The sequence below is a fragment of the Heteronotia binoei genome, chromosome 7 (genome assembly GCF_032191835.1).
Source record: "Heteronotia binoei isolate CCM8104 ecotype False Entrance Well chromosome 7, APGP_CSIRO_Hbin_v1, whole genome shotgun sequence".
Taxonomy (NCBI): Eukaryota; Metazoa; Chordata; class Lepidosauria; order Squamata; family Gekkonidae; genus Heteronotia; species Heteronotia binoei.
In genome coordinates this window covers 123,487,598-123,508,391 of record NC_083229.1, presented here as the reverse complement: position 1 = coordinate 123,508,391, position 20,794 = coordinate 123,487,598, and positions in this window count along the sequence as shown.

Below are 20,794 nucleotides of genomic sequence, written 5' to 3'. Positions count from 1 at the left end.
GCCGTCTCAGCTTCACGCACCTCATAGGGTGTTTGTTGTGTGTGTGTGTGTGTGGCGGGGGGAAGGTAGAGGAGACTGTGAGCCGCTCTTTGACTCTGAGATTTGGAGTGGAGGGCGGGATATAAATCCAATATCTTCTTCTTCTTTTTGTTTTTTTGCTTGCTTGCTTAAAGGAAAGACTGGTTGATCAGTCCTTCAACATGAATCCACAATCTTCATATATCTTGTGTCATTTGCATGTAAGCAATTACTTCCTTTATACCAGGGGTGACCAAACTTGCCTAACGTAAGAGCCTCAGAGAATAAATATCAGATGCTTGAGAGCTGCGAGGAAGGAAGGAAGGAAGGAAGGAAGGAAGGAAGGAAGGAAGGAAGGAAGGAAGGAAGGAAGGAAGGAAGGAAGGAAGGAAGGAAGGAAGGAAGGAAGGAAAGAAAGCAAATAGATGGGAGGGAGACGTGGAAAGAAATCAACTTTAAATGCATTTTCCAAGCTCCTGGCTCTCTTGGCTTGGAGAAGTGATTTAAAGAGAGAAATGGCCAAGGGGGTGGGGGGGGGGGCTTTGAGAGCCACACAGTATATATGAAAGACCCACATGTGGCTCCTGAGCTGCAGTTTGGCCAAGCCTGCTATAGATGATAGATAGATAAGAACTCATAAGAACATAAGAGAAGCCATGTTGGATCAGGCCAATGGCCCACCCAGTCCAACACTCTGTGTCACATAAGAACATAAGAGAAGCCATGTTGGATCAAGCCAATGGCCCATCCAGTCCAACACTCTGTGTCACATAAGAACAGAAGAGAAGCCATGTTGGATCAGGCCAATGGCCCCTCCAGTCCAACACTCTGTGAAGCCATGGATCAAGCCAATGGCCCATCCAGTCCAACACTCTGTGTCACATAAGAACATAAGAGAAGCCATGTTAGATCAGGCCAATGGCCCCTCCAGTCCAAATCTCTGTGTCACATAAGAACATAAGAGAAGCCATGTTAGATCAGGCCAATGGCCCATCCAGTCCAACACTCTGTGTCACATAAGAACATAAGAGAAGCCATGTTGGATCAGGCCAATGGCCCCTCCAGTCCAACACTCTGTGAAGCCATGGATCAAGCCAATGGCCCATCCAGTCCAACACTCTGTGTCACATAAGAACATAAGAGAAGCCATGTTAGATCAGGCCAATGGCCCCTCCAGTCCAAATCTCTGTGTCACATAAGAACATAAGAGAAGCCATGTTAGATCAGGCCAATGGCCCATCCAGTCCAACACTCTGTGTCACATAAGAACATAAGAGAAGCCATGTTAGATCAGGCCAATGGCCCCTCCAGTCCAAATCTCTGTGTCACATAAGAACATAAGAGAAGCCATGTTAGATCAGGCCAATGGCCCCTCCAGTCCAAATCTCTGTGTCACATAAGAACATAAGAGAAGCCATGTTAGATCAGGCCAATGGCCCATCCAGTCCAACACTCTGTGTCACACAGTGGCCAAAAAACTCAGGTGCCATCAGGAGGTTCATCAGTGTGGCCAGGACACTAGAAGACCTCACACTGTTGCCCCTCCCAAGCACCAACTCATTTGCTTATATTACCTGGCTTTTTTTGGACTGTGCTGAGATTTACTCATGAGTAAGAGGACTGGAGGCCTTGAGCTTCTTTGTCAATTGTATAGCTTGCTGTGCAGCCTCAAAAAGCAATCGAGTGCTCAAGAGGTGAGCGACACCAGTGCTATATCACACTATAAATAAGTAATAATGTTAATCTTAAAGGGGGAGAAAATGGCAATTACAGCTTAGCCCTTTGCATTTAGCAAGCATTGCCTGTGGCATTTTTGAGTCCACTGAAGTATGAAGGATCAATTGCATTTTAGAGTTGCTGTTCTTTGCTGGTAATTTAGGGAGAGAGAGATATCTACGCATACTTTAAACAAAACTGAAAGGAGAGCCGACATATAAATGGGTGAGGTGTGCACCGTTAGTACTAATTATCTAATGCAGCCTCAGCTAAATCTGCCCATAGTATTGTTTCAAAGAAAAAGGTCCAATCCTCTATCCTGTGCTTCATGCATAGAATAAATGTCAGATATTTGAGGGAAGGAAGGAGGGAGGGAGGGAAGGAAGGAAGGAAGGAAGGAAGGAAGGAAGGAAGGAAGGAAGGAAGGAAGGAAGGAAGGAAGGAAGGAAGGAAGGAAGGAAGGAAGGAAGGAAGGAAGGAAGGAAAGGAGGGAGGGAGTAAAGCAAATAGACAGGAGGGAGATGTGGAATGGTTTATCCAGGTATATTAATTTTAATGAATAGCACAAATTTGTTCTTCTGTACATCCCATTCACTTTGTAGGATCACCATAGAATTTCCCAGAGCGTTGTAGTTTAAAGGAACAGCGGTTGTCCAAAAATGTTCTCAGCACAACTTTTGAAACGAGTGATTTCCCAAACTGTGTGCCAAGGCCCTTCAGAGAGCTGTAATAGGGGCTGAAGTGGGCACAAAGAAATAAAGACAAGCTGGGCTTTTTTTTGTAGCAGGAACTCTTTTGCATATTAGGACACACACCCCTGATGTAGCCAATCCTCCAAGAGCTTACAGGGCTCTTAGTCCAGGATCTACTGTAAGCTCCAGGAGGACTGGCCACATCAGGAAAGTGTGACCTAATATGCAAAGGAGTCCCTGCTACGAAAAGAAGTTCTGAAGAAGAGTATATTTTTGCACCCCGCTTTTTTCTACCTTAAGGAGTCTCAAAGTGGCTTACAATTGTCTTCGCTTCTTCCCCCCATAGCAAGCACCTTGGAACACTGCCTCCTGTGGCAGTGAATTCCACATGTTAATCACCCTTTGGGTGAAGAAGGACTTCCTTTTATCCGTTCTAACCCGACTTCTCAACAATTTCATTGAATGCCCACGAGTTCTTGTATTGTGAGAAAGGGAGAAAAGTGCTTCTTTCTCTACTTTCTCCATTCCATGCATAATCTTGTAAACCTCTGTCATGTCACCCCGCAGTCGACATTTCTCCACGCTAAAGAGCACCAAGCGTTTTAACCTTTCTTCATAGGGAAAGTGTTCCAAACCTTTAATCATTCTAGTTGCCCTTTTCTGGACTTTTCCCAATGCTACAATATCCTTTTTGAGGTGCATTGACCAGAATTGCACACAGTATTCCAAATGAGACCACACCATCGATTTATACAGGGGCATTATGATACTGGCTGATTTGTTTTCAGTTCCCTTCCTAATAATTCCCAGCATGGCATTGGCCTTTTTTATTGCAATCGCACACTGTCTTGACATTTTCAGTGAGTTATCTGCAATGACCCCAAGATCTCTCTCTTGGTCAGTCTCTGCCAGTTCACACCCCATCAACTTGTATTTGCAGCTGGGATTTTTGACCCCAATGTGCATTACTTTGCGCTTGGCCACGTTGAACCTCATCTGCCACGTTGACGCCCACTCATCCAGCCTCAACAGCTCCCTTTGGAGTGCCTCACAATCCTCTCTGGTTCTTACCCCCCTAAACAATTTAGTGTCATCTGCAAACTTAGCCACTTCACTGCTTACTCCTGTGTGTGTGCTCAAGCAGAGAAGCACATGAACGCTCCTCTGAGAGGGGTTAGGTAAAAAAAAAAAAAAACCTTGCCGTGCTGGAAATGGCTTGGCATGATCTCATAGCTCTTCCACTTATGAGTTGCCCTGGGGCATTCAGACAGCATGTCAGTAGTGCGTAGAAGTCCTGCAGTATGAGTGTGCTGATAAGAGCAGCCTCTAGTAAATAGTCTATAAATACACAACTCAGTAAGCCGGTTGAAAACAGTTGTATTGGGGTTACAGCATAAGAGTGGTTAAAGGCAGTCCAAAGTAGTCAACATACAGTAAGTCAGTCCATCCAGGTCAGAGGTACACAGTCACAAATCCAAATCTTAGTCTACACATACCAGGGTCATTGCCATCATCAGTCAAACGGACAGAGTAACAGTCTCTGTGATCAAATAGCTCAACACGTCTCCAACACTCCTTCCTCCTCATCCACCCAAGGCAAAGTCTAAGGACTAGGTTGTTGGTTCTTATGGTAGAGCTGGCCTATCATGTTCCACCCTACTTAATTGGCTTCACATGCCTCCATTAGCTTCACATGCTTCTCATTGAGCTAGTATAGTTGGAGTTACATAATGTAGCATCAGCAGTTTCTATCTTAAAGTGCCTGGTGCTAACATCCTCCCCTTATGTAACGACATGTACTATACAGTTTTAGCATAAACATTTTCATTTAACATTTCATTCATACATACAGCACGACATTACTGTCTCATTTTCTGAGTCCTAAAGCTATACAACTTTCTTTGTGCTTTACATGGGTTTGTATTTTGGTAAACAGATCTGCGATATTGGCATTCGTTTCACAGTACTCTAGTGCTATCAGTTTATCCTCTAAACATTGCTTTACATTATGAAAGCGTACATCTGTATGTTTAGACCGATTCTTGACTCCATATGAAGTTGCTAACTGGATAGCTGCTTGATTGTCTTCCTTTACAACAATAGGATTCATGTGACATATACCAAAATCCAACAATAGTTGTTTGAACCAAATGATTTCAGTACACACAGCGCTTAATGCAGCGTATTCTGCCTCACAGGTGGACAGAGACACGTGTTTTTGTTTCAGTGATCTCCACCCAATTAGTGAGCCTCCTAGAAAGATTGCCATTCCAGTTGTGGACTGTCTTGTTTTAGGATCATTTGCGAAACTAGCATCCGCATAGGCGTACATATCAAGATCACCAGTAGGTGTTAAGAATAAACTCAAGTCTATGGTTTGCTTCAAATATCTTAATATGTGTTTGGCTGCTAGCCAATGCATTTGCCTAGGATCTTTAACAGCTCTAGCCAACACATTAGTGGCTATGGCTATATCCGGTCTGGACCAATTTGCTAAATATGACAGACTTCCAATTAGGGATTGATATATTCCCTGGTCAAACAGTGGACTCTGTTCACATTCAGATTCATTACATGGTAGCATAGGATTTTGTACCCCTTTACATTGTTCCATTTTGAACTGTTTTAGTAATTGGGATATCTTAGCCCGCTGTGATATCTTGTACCCATCCTGCACTTTAGCAATTTCTAATCCCACATATTGCCTGATCTCACCTAGATCTCTTACAGTAAATTTTGCTTTCAGAGCATCTATTGTATCACTCATTATTTTGGCAGTTTTGCATATCAGTGCCAGATCATCAACAAATATTAAAATGATGGAACGTTGCTCCCCTGTTCCCTTCATGAACACACAGGGATCTGCAACTCCTTGTTTATAACCCATCCTTTTCAGGTTATCCACCAAATGTTGGTTCCATTCGAACCCGGATTGCTTTAATCCATATAGGGATTTTTTAAGCAACCAGCAAGTGTTAGCATTATCACCATCATCTGAGACACCAGGTGGTTTTCTCATATATATACTGTGCCTCAGTGGTGCGTGTAAGTATGCTGTCTTTACATCAAGATGCCTCACTAAACATTTCTGCTTGGCAGCAATTGTGAGAGCACAATACAGTGATGTAGCTTTTAGTGTTGGCGCAAAGGTTTCGTCATAGTCTTGCCCCCCCTGTAAAAACCCCTGGGCTACTAGTCTGGCCTTGTACTGAGTAGTACCATCTGTGCCAGCCTTCAGCTTAAACACCCATTTACACCCTATGAGTCTCTGACCGATAGGTAGAGTCGTTTCTTCATAGACGTGCTGGTTTTGCAGGGATTCTAGTTCAGACTTCATTGCAGCTTGCCATCCAGCCTGCTCGTCTGTTGATAGGTGCTGCAAGCTTTCATAACTCGAAGGCTCAGCAATCACTGCACATGTCTGTCCTGGACTATAGCGATCAGGTGGCCTCGTTTCTCGAGTGGACCGCTGAAGAATTGGTTCTTCAGCTGTATCAGACACAGTCTGTTGTGTTGCCATCTCAGGTTGCAGAGAAACACCGGCTCCTGGCGATGTAGGAGTTAACGGTTCATCCTTGATGTCTCTGTTGCTGGGCGACGGGCTCCTCCTCCCCCTCCCAGGAACGGGTAGCGGCTCTTGTTTCACTCCTGCCGGAATGATTAGAGTTGAGGATGTTCGTTGCCAGCCAACAGTTTTTTCAAGAAAGCTAGCCGATGCGCTAGTCGTTATTTTCTTCTCCCCATCACGACAAAACCTGAAAGCTCGATGGTTGTTAGTATAGCCAACAAATAGCAATCTTACAGCCTTATTTTTTCCTTTCCGCCTGAGCTCCTTAGGGATATGGACGTACGCTGGAATCCCAAATATCCTGACATGCTCTAAGGAAGGTTTCTTGCCGTACCACGCCTCTGCAGGACTCATACCTGTAGCTGACGACCAAGACAAGTTTAATACATGCGACGCACACATCATGCCTTCGCCCCAGTAACTCATTGGTAGATTACTGTCCTGTAACATGCACATACACATATTGGTGAGGGTCTGATTTCTGCGTTCGCAAAAAGCATTATGCTGAGGTCGGTAGGGAGCAGTGCATTTCCTCTCAATGCTGTGCCTCCTGCACAGAGCAATCATGCGTTCATTACAGAATTCAGTACCATTGTCACTCAGAATAGTCTTAGGGTATTTCCCTGTCTTGCGGTGCACAAACCGAAGCCAATTATGAAATGCTTGGAATGTTTCTGACTTAGACCTAAGTAGGTAGCAGAATCCATACCTCGAAAAGTGGTCTTCGATACAAAATGCAAATCTTGCTCCGCCCAGACTCTTTGTTGGGAAGGGACCTATCAGGTCAAGGAACACCAGGTCGAGTATTTCATTGGACTGAAATTTGCTTGGAGATATGGTTGCTGTCGCTTTGGATTTAACAGCCTTGCACACCTCACAGTCAATATAACACCCACATGGCTTGGTCTTAATTCCAGCTGCTTGAAGCGTCTTCTTCACTGCCTGGAAATTAAGGTGCCCCAGCCTGCGGTGCCAAAGATGAATGCAGTTATCATGCAGGGGTTCATTAGTACTCACATGTTGTACTGTTTGCTCCTTTTCCAGGAAATAGAGGTCGTCTTCCCTCTTAGCCTTAGCAGTAATTCCACCTGTACATATATTGCAGTCAGTAGCTGTAAAACAAACTTTGTATTGTTGTTCAGTTAAAGCAGAAACTGATAACAGATTATAATTTAAACTTGGAACATTGAGCATTAGGAATTTCCTCCCCAGGCTCGGGATGTTGACAAGTCCATTCCCAGCTACATTGGCAGTCAGCCCATTGGCAAGTTTCACGCTCTGACCTTGCGTAGGAGTAAAAGTCTCAAAGAGCCTCCTGTCCTTTGCCATGTGCTCCGTAGCACCACTGTCAACCATGAATTGCCTGCTGCTGCTGGAGGAATTATTAATGATTACATTGCACCCACCTCCTTTGGTAACTGCTGGAGAATGTCTCTTCTTATACAAAGAACACTGGCGTTGCAAGTGTTGTGTGCTTCCACATAAGTAGCACTTACACACAGCTTTTGTTTTAGCTACTGCTGCCTTGCACTCTGCCCCTTTAAGTACCTCCCGGGCAGGAGTGTTCATTGTTGAATGAAAGTGAGCTGCGTCCTTCCGTCTCATAGCCTCATTCAACAGGCGTTGGGTGATACTGGACACGTTAATATCAGCTTGTGGAATAATGTCAAGATTAGCCACAAATTGGTCATACGTACTGTCCAGGGAACATAGAAGTATATAGGCTTGCTGCAGGGGAGTAAAAATTACTTTCTTGTCCTGCAGCTGGTATAACATACGAGTCATGTGCTCCAGATGAGTCATCATGTCTCCACCTGCCTCCAGACGTGTGGATAAGAGCTTTTTCATTAAGAAAATGTGTGCCCCAACACTTTCTCTCTCATATATAGCCTTCAGTGCATTCCAGCATGACTTGGCTGTATCGGCCCCTTTAATATGAATGAGCTGTGAATCCTCCAAGGTCAAGCCTAGCAATGCAAGCGCCTTCTCGTCATTGCACTTATGCTTTGCAATTACCTCGGCATCATCCACGGCATGCAGTGTAGCTATGTCCGGGGGGTGTGCCACGTACTCCCACAGCCCCTGGAACTTCAGCAGTAAAGTGACCTTCTCTGACCATGTTGCAAAATTATCTCCATTAAGCCTCTGTATCAAGAAGCCAGATATATGCACACTGGACTCCATAGTTGCCTGTAACACAAACAGAGTGCCACGCCCCAAACTGTGCTTACTCACGAGTAGACCTTCTGGCGAGAGCTGCTGCAGACAGTGCTTACTCTCCTGCAGACCACGCTGGGCCCATAACCGATGTCAGTAGTGCGTAGAAGTCCTGCAGTATGAGTGTGCTGATAAGAGCAGCCTCTAGTAAATAGTCTATAAATACACAACTCAGTAAGCCGGTTGAAAACAGTTGTATTGGGGTTACAGCATAAGAGTGGTTAAAGGCAGTCCAAAGTAGTCAACATACAGTAAGTCAGTCCATCCAGGTCAGAGGTACACAGTCACAAATCCAAATCTTAGTCTACACATACCAGGGTCATTGCCATCATCAGTCAAACGGACAGAGTAACAGTCTCTGTGATCAAATAGCTCAACATGTCTCCAACACTCCTTCCTCCTCATCCACCCAAGGCAAAGTCTAAGGACTAGGTTGTTGGTTCTTATGGTAGAGCTGGCCTATCATGTTCCACCCTACTTAATTGGCTTCACATGCCTCCATTAGCTTCACATGCTTCTCATTGAGCTAGTATAGTTGGAGTTACATAATGTAGCATCAGCAGTTTCTATCTTAAAGTGCCTGGTGCTAACACAGCAGCCGATTATGCAACCTACATCCAATTCAAGGGGGATGCTACTGAGAAAATCCAGGTAACTTTTTAATGTGGATGGGAGTCGTCTGAAGATGGGGTAAGAATACGTACAGCTTGAAGGGCAGATGTGCTTGTGTGATCGTCATGCGAGGGACGGTGGCTCAGTGGTAGCGCATCTGCTTGGTAAGCAGAAGGTCCCAGGTTCAATCCCCGGCATCTCCAACGAAAAAGCATCCAGGCAAATAGGTGTCAAAAACCTCAGCTTGAGACCCTGGAGAGCCGCTGCCAGTCTGAGTAGACGATACTGACTTTGATGGACCGATGGTCTGATTCAGTAGAAGGCAGCTTCATATGTTCATACGTGCACTTTTAATCCAAATAGGAAGCAAGACTAGGTCAAGCCAAATCGCCTGTGTGAAACCACCCTCACACTCATAACTACTACATCATGCTGGCCACCATGTTCAATGTGCCCGTCTATTTCGATTTCCTACATTTGAATATTTATAGCTTATTTTTCTCCCCAGTGGAGACCCAAAATCGTTTCCCCTCCTCCTTTCGTTGTTTAGGCCGACAGTTTGTGTGACTGGCCGAAGGTACACAGTACTGACCCTGACAGGGAGATGGCCTGACTTGAAGGAAGGCAGCTTCATGTGTGTTCTGCTGTGTCATGACAACAGCAGCTGTTCATGGTTGCTTATTGGGATCTTTACCATATGCAGAACCCTGCGGAGGAATTTGTGCGTCTGTGTGCGTAAGTCAAACTGGGGGGGTTCAGTCCTGCTTCTCCCTCATCTCTTTCTACACCCATGACAGCAAGAAGACCACACACGAGGTCCATTCCCTGTCTCTTGCCTAATAATAACCTTCAGAGAGAGGGTTGAAACTATTGAACAGGATTCCTCGTTTATTTGTTTGTGGCACTTTTTTAACCTGCTTTTCTCTCATACAGGGCCTGAGGCAGGTTACAATGATTTTTTAAAATACACCAGAACAAAGCAAACAGTAAATACTTCCATAATACTGATGAAAACAGGTAGAGTGAGCAGCACAGCATGGGGTGAGGGTGCTATATCACACTAACTGTGTATGTGTTATCTCCTTGAATGGAATCTCTCTCTCTCTCTGAGAGCCAGTGTGATGTAGTGGTTGAGTACATGGAACCGGGTTTGATTCCCCACTCCTCCACTTGCAGCTGCTGGAATGGCCTTGGGTCAGCCATAATTCTTGTAGGAGTTGTCCTTGAAAGGGCAGCTGCTGTAAGAACTCTCTCAGCCCCCACCTATCTCACAGGGTGTCTGTTGTGGGGGGGGGGGGAAGTAAAGGAGATTGTGACCACTCTGAGACTCTGAGATTCAGAGTATAGGGTGAGATATAAATCCAATATCTTCTTCTTCTTCTCTCTCTCTCTGTCCGATTCCTCACTGTTTCCCCCCCGCGGCTACTTTATCTTGTTGTTGTTTTTTGAGATCTGGAAGCTGCAAGGGAAATCAGAGGGAGCTGTGAGTCCAGTGACTTGTGGGGGGGATTGGTTGCTTCGTCCAAGGAAAGCAGAAGCCCAGGGATGGATTGAGGGATCAGTATGTGTCTTAACCTGGAAGTTTCCATATGACCCCTCCTCTCACTCTCCTTCCATGGCCTTCCACGTTTTTTAGCCAAATTGCCTCCGAGATCGAATTGGGGAATTGAATTAATAAGCAAATGGCCAGAGAAGGATCAGTGACCTATGTCTATGGGAGCTGGAATTCACCAGAGACCCAATAATAAGGAGATCGTTACTAAAATTCAATATGTTTTATTGGAAAATATAGGTTTCACAATCACACACTTACTCTAGCACTCATGCCATCATAAAGAACTAAGAATACAGAGATGAAAAACTGGATAGAAACCTTTGCATTAGCAGGATTGAAGCGATGATTACGGGTGATACAGATTACCCGTCCAAAGAGAAGTCGGTCCCCTCCCAGCCGAGCGGCATTGCCTCTTCAGGCTGGGGGCCGGGTTTTGCCCTCCCAGAAGGAGGGAGGGATGACTCAGCTCCCCGACATATGGAGAGCTGGCGGGGCGTGGTGTCGGGGCTATAAAGCCCTGGCCCCACCCCAACCAACGCAGTTCTTCTGGGCTCTCGGCCCACCCGCCCGCCCTATGCAGTACAGGTTTTTACTGGTCGCCTTATTAGGGGCCAGGTAGGAATTTTTTTTCATTTTCACTGGATTGGCATAAGTGAATTTGCTTTTCGCCTACCTTGTACTGCTGGTTAGTGTAGAGTTTGGGGGAGTTGTTAGTTCGGTTGCTTGGCAGGATGAGGTATTGGCTATAGTATTTTAGGGGAGCACCTATGGCTCTGCACCAGGTGGTCTGTACGAACTGCAGATGGGCTTTACGGCTCAATGCGGGGAGTGCAGATCAGGACAAAGCCTCACCAGGGCGGATCCTTCCAGTGGGTTGGATGCCTGCCTAAGCGGAGGTGGAGTTTGGGCCTGGCTGCTCAGCACCAGCCAGATGATATTGGGCTTGTGCTGTGGGCAGGGTGGCTCGCCCTCCCAGGACAAGGCGGGGTCCGGGGTTTGACCCATCCAAATCTTAACTAGGGTCACCCTCTGTCTGTCTGTCTGTCTAGGGGAGGGACGGTGGCTCAGTGGTAGAGCATCTGCTTGGTAATCAGAAGGTCCCTGGTTCAATCCCCGGCATCTCCAACTAAAAAGGGTCCAGGCAAGTAGGCGTGAATAACCTCAGCTGGAGACCCTGGAGAGCCATGAATGGGGCTGTGGCTCAGTGGTACAGCATCTGCTTGGTAAGCAGAAGGTCCCAGGTTCAATCCCTGGCATCTGCAACTAAAAAGGTCCAGGCAAATAGGTGTGAAAAACCTCAGCTGGAGACCCTGGAGAGCCGCTGCCAGTCTGAGTAGACAATACTGACTTTGATGGACCGAGGGTCTGATTCAGTAGAAGGCAACCTCATATGTTCATATTTTTGTGATGGGTTGAGACTCAGTCCTTATTATTCGGATGCCTTCACACAACATCCCATCTTCCTAACTTGACCTACAAGGCAAGGCAGCGTCAAGGTTTTCAGCCACAGTTCACTTTCCTTGAGGTTTTTTGGTTTTTTTAAAACAAACTTTATGAATGAACGCCTGCCATTTCCCTCCAGGAGAAGATTACCTCTAATATTTATTACCTCCAGTTATTCATGCATACTGATGTGAAAATGGAAAGAGAGGAGCCTCTGTTCCCATCATTCACTCAACGGGAATAATGCACGCAGCCCAGTTGGAAGGATTTTCACTGCTCCTTTGCCTGGACTTGGCACTCCATCACCACAACTGATAAGGCAACTAATGCTAGACTCAATGGAACAGCATATGCATTGCATGCAGAAGGTTCAGTCCAGGTAGCACTCGTTTAAATAAGTATGAAGTAGCAGATGATGTCAAGATTTCCACCTAAGACATTGCAGAGCCTCTGCCAGTCAGAACGCACAGTACCGACCCTGAGAGATCGATGGCCTGACTTGAAGGAAGGCAGCTTCATGTGTGTCCTGCTATGCCATGCCAACACCAGCTGTTCATTGCTGCTTATTGGGATCTTCACCGTGTATGGAACACTGCTGAGAAATCTGTGCGTCTCTGGCTGGGTATAGATGGGCAGCTCTGTGTGCACGGGAAGTGTCTCAAATTGCAGCGCCCCAAAATGGAGTGGACAAATCCTGTTCGCACACTCCCGTGTGAGGCATCCGTATATTGCGTGGGGTTGGCATTTTGCCACATTCACACAGTTGCGTGGCATCCCCTTAACGCAGTTTGGGTTTCTTTTTTTCCCCTTACACTTTCCGTGGCCATGCGCTCATGTGCTTGTGCACTCATGTGCTTCATGGCAGTGATTGCCAGTGAGCGCTTAGAGCGGACTGACGGATTCCCATCACCAATCTGCCTTGCTTGCACGGCCCCGCAGTCAGACGCCAGGAAACTGGGGAGGGGTGGAGCAAACGATTTTGCTACCACTTCCCTACTGGTAGCTATTTGAACCATCTCAGAGATGCTGGAGGACTGGATGAGTCCTGAGCATTCAATGGGTGATTTCAAAGTAGCTGTTTTACTGCAATGGAACTTCAAGAACAGAATGGAGAAACTGCTGAATTACAAATTATCATGAAACTTGGAACAAACACCTCCCCAGGACTGAACAGGGATATTGGTTTTATATCTCATTACAGATGCTAAACCAACTCTCACTGAGTATAGCTGTGCACCCACAGTGTTCCAATGTATTTCTCTTTTAGAACAGTGTATCAGAATCATGGTTTTTTTTGTGTGTTGACATGCTCAAATGAGGGATTTGGGCTGTTTGCCTCATTACATATACTAACCCACCTTCCACCATACTTTAATGCACTCGGTTTTTTCTAAGGGTTAACTTATATTATCAAAGATTTCAGGTTTTCCCAGCTGGTAACATCATTGGGGTTTGTAGAATCTTTCGGGCTCAAGTGCCGTGTTCTACTGGAGAAAGTTTTTCTTCCAGACGTTTCGTTCTCAGCTGCGGAGAACATCCTCAGTGGCGTGCAGCCGGAGCAGGCGCTCTAACTTTCTTGGCTGCTGTGCACTGAGTGAGGCCAGGGCTGCTGGAGAGCTGCTATTTCTAGGCTGGAGGGGGTGTGGTGAAAGGGCAATTGGTTTGTGGATGTGCCAATTGTTTTGTGAGGCTTCCTGGAAGGGTAGTGATAAGGAAACTGGCTGTTGAATGTGATCATTGTTCTGTGTTAATTGCTGGGAGGGTTGGAAGGGGTGTGAAGATAAGGAAGATGGTTGTGAAGTTAACTTATATTATTTCTCTTTTAGAACAGTGTATCAGAATATATGTTTTTTTGTATTGACATACTCAAATGAGGGATATTGGCTGTTTGTCTTATTGCATATACCAACCCATTCTATTGCAAACTATACGGATGTTATAATCTCTTGAGAAACCATGCCCTCTGTTTAAACTAACAAGGCCAGAATGTTACCTAGATTTATGGCACTTTGCACCTACAACAGCAGCCTGCTTTTTATCACCCTCCACTCCAGTGTTTTTTCAACAAACACAGATCCCTATTTGTGATTCTCTTAATCTGCTAAAAACATTCCCATGATTCCACTCTGCCCACTTATATTAAGATTTTTTGCTTCCATTCCCACTTGTCTGATCAAGTCTGCTTAAGAGCATACGAAAGCTGACCTTCTGAATAAAACTTGGTTGGTCTTAAAGGTGGACTTGTCTACTGCTTTGTTCTATTGCTTCAGACCAACACGGCTGCCGACTGGGTGAGTTTGAGATTGGGCAACTGGGCCTGTCTGACCTTGACGTTTTAATCCACCTGGGGGATGGGCCTAGATTGGCTCCAATTGGCCATCTGAATCTAGCCTGTATGTGTTGTCAGTTCTGATTTATGGCAATGCTATGTAATAATGTCCTCCAGAATGTCCTATCATTAACAGCCGTGCAAACAAAAGGCTGCGGCTTTCTTGACTGAGTCAATCCATGTTAGGTCTTCCTCTTTTCTTTTTTTCCTCTTCCTCTTTTCTTGCTGCCCATGACTCCCATGGGCAAACTCACACCAGTTCTAAACTCAGCCAGCATTATTGCTCATCTTAGAATCATAGAATCATAGAGTTGGAAGGGACCTTCAGGGTCATCTAGTCCAACCCCCCTGCACAATGCAGGAAACTCACAAACACTTCCCCCTAAATTCACAGCATCTTCGTTGCTGTCAGATGGCCATCTAGCCTCTGTTGAAAAACCTCCAAGGAAGGAGAGCCCACCACCTCCCGAGGAAGCCTGTTCCACTGAGGAACCGCTCTAATGGTCAGGAAGTTCTTCCTAATGTTGCTAAAAAAACCAATTTTTATTTAGTAACATATGGTAACAATATCTTATTCCTGCATCATTAATAACTTCTTTTTATCTATCCCATATATTACTTTCTAACCACCCCTCCCCCCGTTACTTGACCCCCGCCGGTGTTATTTACTTATAATACTAATATTAAAAAGTACCCTTAACTAATAAAAACAAAAAATTACATTCTTCTTCCTTCTAAAACTTAATCATTATCAAAAATTGTCCAATGTCCTTTTATTTTCCACTCTTTTTCTACATATCTTCTAAACTTTTTCCACTCCATCTTAAAAACTTCTAAGTCATAGTTTCTTAAAATTCTTGTTAATTTGTCCATTTCACTCCATGTCATAACTTTTACAATCCAATCCCATTTCTCTGGTATTTTTTCTTGCTTCCACAACTGCACATATAATGTCCTAGCAGCTGAAAGCAAGTACCAAATTATAGTTCTATCTTCTTTTGGAAATTTTTCCATTTGTAATCCCAACAGAAAAGTCTCTGCAATTTTCTTAAATTCATACCCCAAGATCCTAGAAATTTCTTGTTGAATCATCTGCCAATACTTTTTTGCTCTTTCAGAAGTCCACCACATATGGTAGAAAGAACCTTCATGTTTTTTTTTTTATTTCCAACACCTGTCTGGCATCTTATTGTTCATCTTTGCCAACTTTTTAGGTGCCATATACCATTTATGCATCATTTTTAAACAGTTCTCTTTAATACTATGACACGTCGAAAGCTTCATAGAGTTCTTCTACAAATATTCCCAAGTTTCCATCTGTATTTCTTTATTTACATTTATTGCCCACTTAATCATTTGAGATTTCACTACTTCATCTTCCGTAGACCATTTTAAAAGTAATTTATATGGTTTTGAAATTGATTTTTCATTGTCTCCAAGCAGAACTCTTTCCATTTCTGTTTGCTCTTTTCTTATTCCTTCTGTTTTAATATCATTATCCACCAAGCTCTTTGTTTGTTGCATTTGGAACCAATCATATTTATTATTCAGCTCTTCAGCAGTTTTCAATTCTATTTTGCCACTTTGTATTTTTAATAGTTGATTATATGACAACCACTTTTCTTCACCCGTCTCATCTGTTATTTTTATTATTTCTGCTGGCACTATCCATAACGGTTTTCTCTCGTCTCCATATTTCTTATATTTCATTCATGTATTTAGCAAATTATTTCTTATATAATGGCGAGAGAAAAAACCATCCATCTTTTTTTTTCCATAATACATATAAGCGTGCAAGCCAAATTTATTTCCATGACCTTCCAACGCTAAGAGTTTTTTATTTAACAGCATCATCCATTCTTTTATCCACACTAAACAAACTGCTTCGTGATATAATTTTAAATCTGGTAATTGGAATCCGCCTCTCTCTTTTGCATCTATTAAAATTTTCATTTTAATCCTTGGTTTCTTCCCAGCCCACACAAACTCTGAAATTTTTCTTTGCCATCTATTAAATTGTTTACTGTCTTTCACAATGAGGATAGTTTGAAACAAATACATTATTCTTGGTAGAATATTCATTTTAATTGCAGCTATTCTGCCCAGCAATGACAAATTAAGTTTATTCCAGTTTAACATATCTTCATCCATTTTACGCCATAGCTTCTCATAATTATTTTTCAACAAATCAATATTCTTCATTGTTATCTCCACACCCAAATATTTTACCTTAGAGGTAACTTCACAACCCGTTAGCCTCTGCAATCCCTTTTGATTGTTTATTTGCATATTTTTTCATAGAAGTTTTGATTTTTCTTTATTAATACAAAGTCCCGCCAATTCCCAATATTCTTGTATTTTAGCTAACAACAAAGGTGTGACTTGTATAGGATTTTCATTTATAAACATTATATCATCTGCAAATGCTCTATATTTGTAAATAAATCCTTTTACTTTTAATCCTTCTATTTCTTTATCTTCTTGGATTTGCATCAGTAAGATTTCAAGAGTCATTATAAACAACAGTGGGGAAAGTGGACAACCTTGTCTTGTACCTTTACTAATTATCATATCTTCTGTAAGATCTGCATTTATACATAGCCTTGCACGTTGTTCAGTATATATTGCTTTTATGATCCTTATAAAGTTTTCCCCCAACACCATTTTCTCCATTACTGCAAACATAAAGTCCCAATTTAAATTATCAAATGCTTTCTCTGCATCCGCAAAGAGTAACGCTACTTCCTTTTCTGGATGTCTTTCATAGTATTCTACAATATTTACAACAGTTCTAATATTGTCTCTTATTTGCCTTTTGGGGAGAAGAAGAAAAAGAAGAAGAAGATATTGGATTTATATCCCGCCCTCCACTCCGAAGAGTCTCAGAGCGGCTCACAATCTCCTTTACCTTCCTCCCCCACAACAGACACCCTGTGAGGTGGGTGGGGCTGGAGAGGGCTCTCACAGCAGCTGCCCTTTCAAGGACAACCTCTGCCAGAGCTATGGCTGACCCAAGGCCATGCTAGCAGGTGCAAGTGGAGGAGTGGGGAATCAAACCCGGTTCTCCCAGATAAGAGTCCGCACACTTAACCACTACACCAAACTGGCTCTCCAGTTTGAAACCCCGCTTGATCTTCCTAGGAAGTTCTTCCTAATGTTGAGCCGGAAACTCTTTTGGTTTAATTTCAACCCTTTGGTTCTAGCCCTACCTTCTGGGGCCACAGAAAACAACTCCACACCATCCTCTATATGACAGCCCTTCAAGTACTTGAAGATGGTGATCATATCATCTCTCAGCCACCTCCTCTCCAGGCTAAACATCCCCAGCTCCTTTAACCATTCTCCAGACTCATCACCATCTTTGTTGCCCTCCTCTGGACCCGTTCCAGCTTTTCTATATCCTTCTTAAAATGTGGTGCCCAAAACTGAACACAATACCCCAGGTGAGGTCTTACCAGAGCAGAGTAAAGTGATACCATCACGTCACATGATCTGGACACTAGACTTCTGTGGATGCAGCCCAAAATTGCATTTGCCTTTTTAGCCACTGCATCACACTGTTGACTCATGTTCAGCGTATGGTCCACTAAGACCCCTTGATCCTTTTCGCACATCTTGTTAATTCCAACCTGCACATCCAACCGTGCCGAGAGGTTTTAAGGTGCATATTCCTCTCCCCCATTCAGCTTCAAGAACATTTTTCTTTTTAAAACAGATGATGGTAGTCTCATTGTTTATTTGTTAATGGAGGCTCAGTCCTCTATGTGGCTATGCCACATAGAGGATCAAATCAATTCAATCGAGATTAATATTAGGGTTTGTAGAATCTTTCGGGATCAAGTGCTGTGTTCTACTGGAGAAAGTTTTCCTTCCAGACGTTTCGTTCTCAGCTGTGGAGAACATCCTCAGTGGCGTTGCAGCCGGAGCAGGCGCTCTGACCTTCTTGGCTGCTGTGCATTGAGTGCATCGCCACTGAGGATGTTCTCCGCAGCTGAGAACGAAATGTCTGGAAGGAAAACTTTCTCTAGTAGAACACGGCACTTGATCCCGAAAGATTCTACAAACCCTAATGATGTTACCAGCCGTGAAAACCTGAAATCTTTGAGATTAATATTGGAGATCTATTTCTGTATTCAGAAAAATCAGCTTTCTTATTGACCAGATAAAGATTGGTTGATATTGAATTTCAAGTCCTTGAAAACCTTGCTAAAGGCAGATGTTCACCTCTTGGATATAGGGCTGAATATCTCATCTGCCTAATGGCCCCCTGGCAACGCAGAGCCTATTTGCTAGCTAGGTTCAAAGTGATACCTCTTGGAAGTATCTGTGATACTTCTTGGAAGATTCCATAAAACTCTCTATGCTAACAGATTGTGTTCTTGTGCTCTTGTGCATGTCCAGAGATAGAAGCTTAAGAACATGTGTTCCTAAACTGTAGTTTTTACTCATTGATCCCTATCTGAGTGAGCAAACAGTGTAGCCCGACAAATATAGAATTGTCCCCCTGTTGTAAACTCGAAACCAACTGGTTACTGAAACTGTTGCAAAAATTTTATATTTAGCATCTAGAAGGCCCATAATGTATTTGTAAATTTTCATTTGATGGATGGACTGGTTCCTTGTCATATTCGATAGCATGTCAATAAAGGCTATTGTATTTTAAAAAAGAGTATTTTTACAGTTTCATGGGACTAGACATCAAAGGATTTTTCCCTGTCACAGTTCCCACCTTACCCCTACCCCATACCAGAGTTCCCAGCAGGATTCTAGAAAGAATTCTGCCACAGCTCATTTTAAAGATAACAATATCTTAATCTAATCAGGGGGAAATCAAAATAAAACAAAGCTGTTGATCGCTCAGCAAGTGGATTGCAAAATATGAAAACAACATTTGAGTCCTAACAGCAACTGTGGCATAATATGATGGGGCTGGGATTGAAGGACTGGAAGGGGGAAAAGCCCCATATTATCCTTAATGGATGTCCCTTCCTTAGCTGACCCATTACATCACAGCTCTATTCTTCAAGACTGCCCTCCCAGACAACCCTGTTCTTCAACATTTTGCGAAATGATAGACGCCTAAGGAAAATCTCACCTCAGTAGAGTTATAAATTATAAAATACAGTTCTCCACAGCTACTCTGTTGCACAACAGAATCACACACACACACACACGAATCACTGGACTAATATAACACCATTTTTACATTTTGAGTTACCCAGACTAGGGAATTTAACCTCTCTCTCTCTCTCTCTCTCTCTCTCTCACACACACACACACACACAGAGGACTTTTTTTTTAGCAGGAACTCCTTTGCATATTAGGCCACACACCCCAATGTAACCAATCCTCCTGGAGCTCACAGTAGGCCCTATAATAAGAGCCCTGTAAGCTCTTGCAGGATTGGCTACATCAGGGGTGTGTGGCCTAATATGCAAAGGAGTTCTTGCTACAAAAAAGCCCTGCACACACCATGTTTTATATCTGTTTTCCCCCCCCTCCCCCCGGAAGTTTCTTTGCACAGGGCATGTAGAAATTAAAAATAAAAGTCAACCTGGGATTATGAAAAACAAAAATCTCAAAAAAGGAGAGCCGTTTTCTTGAGTGAAATTCATGTCTTCCGTGTCTACGGCGTGTTCTGTAGAACCGGCCACAAATTATGGGAGTTTCTGGCTGAAATACCAAAGTTCTAAGAGAAATGCTATCGCTTACTTAGGTGGTTGTTTGCTTTGATTCTTTTTTAGAAGATTGACCACATCTTACAGACAATACATATTGCAAATAAAGGCAAAATAAATATTTTACCCTCAGACTATCTCTCTCTGACTAGAGAGCATTCATTTCTATTCTGTGCCTCTTTTAGATTGTTGCATGCAACGGAGAATTTGATCTGCAATTCCATGCCTTAAACCCATCCCATCATTCTTTATTTTCTACAAAACTTGAGATGTTTTTATCCCACTTCGAAGACCATCTTCCATCAGTGTTCCCGACATCCAAATATTCTATCTCTGTCTTGACTGACTTCCTACTTTTTTTGCTCTCTTAAAACATAAAAATGACCTTTTCCCTGGCCCTACGGGGAGATCTGGTGAATCTGATGCATACGCGCATTAGAAATTCAGTCCATTATTTCAATATTGCTTTTCAGAGGTGAACATTAATATCCTGTGAATAAAATAAATGAAGTCCCTGATTCTCCGCTTTAGTTCCTAATGCTGTTTTTAAAAATTAAATAACTTCCACACGTGCGGTTTTGCTGCATTTACGGCAGTACTACCTACGGCCAAGACACAGTATATCATGGCAAATGAGAAAACATAAGAGGCACCTGTAACATTAAGAGCATTACTAAACAAGAAAGATCATCTACGGTTCCCTTGAAGAGCCATGAATTTTAATCTATACATCCATATTGGTAAAGAGAAATTATGAAACTGATACATTCATGGGGTCTTTCATCAGGGATGAAAAGGAACGGCGTTAGATGGCCATACGTCTTCGAGAGTCGCTGGCAGCCTCATTAACGCGCCGTGATATCCATTATATCGAACGTCATAAAAATGAAAGCCATTAAACAGAAAACGGGGCTCTGAATCCTAGCACAGCAAAGCAACTGTGATTTATGATTCAAATTGATTTCC